Source organism: Gossypium arboreum, chromosome 9 (assembly GCF_025698485.1).
Source record: "Gossypium arboreum isolate Shixiya-1 chromosome 9, ASM2569848v2, whole genome shotgun sequence".
In the NCBI taxonomy this organism is placed as follows: Eukaryota; Viridiplantae; Streptophyta; class Magnoliopsida; order Malvales; family Malvaceae; genus Gossypium; species Gossypium arboreum.
The window spans coordinates 23,448,823-23,449,848 of NC_069078.1; the positions used below are offsets into that span (position 1 = coordinate 23,448,823).

The following is a 1,026-nucleotide window of genomic DNA, read 5'->3' on the forward strand; positions in this document are numbered from 1 at the left end:
GGGTGATAATCAGAATAATTAGCTACCTCCTGCGGTTGTTGCAAATCCTGCAAATCCAAATCCTGTTCCACGTACTATGTACGATTATGCCAAGCCCACTCTAACTGGGGCTGAATCGAGTATTGTGAGACCCACTATTGCTGCAAATAATTTTGAACTGAAGCCGAACACTATTCAAATGGTACAACAATTTGTTTAGTTTGATGGTTTGTAAGATGAAGATCTAAATACTCATTTGGCTAATTTTTAGGAAGTTTGTGATACTTTCAAGATAAATGGAATTTCTGACGACGCCATTCGCCTATGGTTATTCCCTTTCTCGTTGAGAAACAAAGCTAAACAGTGGTTGAATTCATTGCCACGAGGTTCTATCACTACATGGGATCAAATGAATGAGAAATTCCTACTGAAGTATTTCCCGCCTGCTAAGACAACCAAGTTAAGGAATGATATCTCTTCTTTTGTTTAGATTGACTCAGAGACCCTATATGATGCATGAGAGAGGTATAAGGATTTATTGAGACGGTGCCCTCACCATGGGTTACCTCTATGGCTACAGGTTCAAACCTTCTAAAATATTTTGAATCCCTCAACTAGGCAATTGATCGATGTAGTAGCCAATGGAACTCTGAACAATAAAACATCTGATGGTACTAAATAATTATTAGTGGCAAGTCAGGAGGACGAAGCTAATGAAAGCAGCCAGTGTTTTCAATTTAGATGTAGTCACCATGTTATCAAATTAAGTAAAACAATTAAATAAGAAAACTGATGGTTTATATGTTTCTACATAGGTACATCTGGTGATGCAGTGTGATACGAATGGAGGAGGAATGAATAATCCAGAATGTTTATCTTACGGACCTAGCATAGAAAACAAACAAATAAATTATATGAGTAATAATTCTAGGCCTCAAAATAACCTTTACAGTAACACTTATAATGTGGGTTGAAGGAACCATCCTAATTTTTGTTGGGGTGGTCAAAGAAATCAAAGAGCACAACCCCCTCCAAGCTTCCAACAAC

The 1,026-nt window shown here is 37.4% G+C and overlaps 1 non-coding gene across 1 annotated transcript; it reads right to left on the minus strand.

Moving 5' to 3' along the window:
* Window positions 1-436: 436 nt before the first annotated feature.
* Window positions 437-543, minus strand: LOC128281011 (small nucleolar RNA R71). The gene has a single exon (XR_008271228.1). It is a non-coding gene; the product is annotated as a small nucleolar RNA R71 (small nucleolar RNA).
* Window positions 544-1,026: the final 483 nt, after the last annotated feature.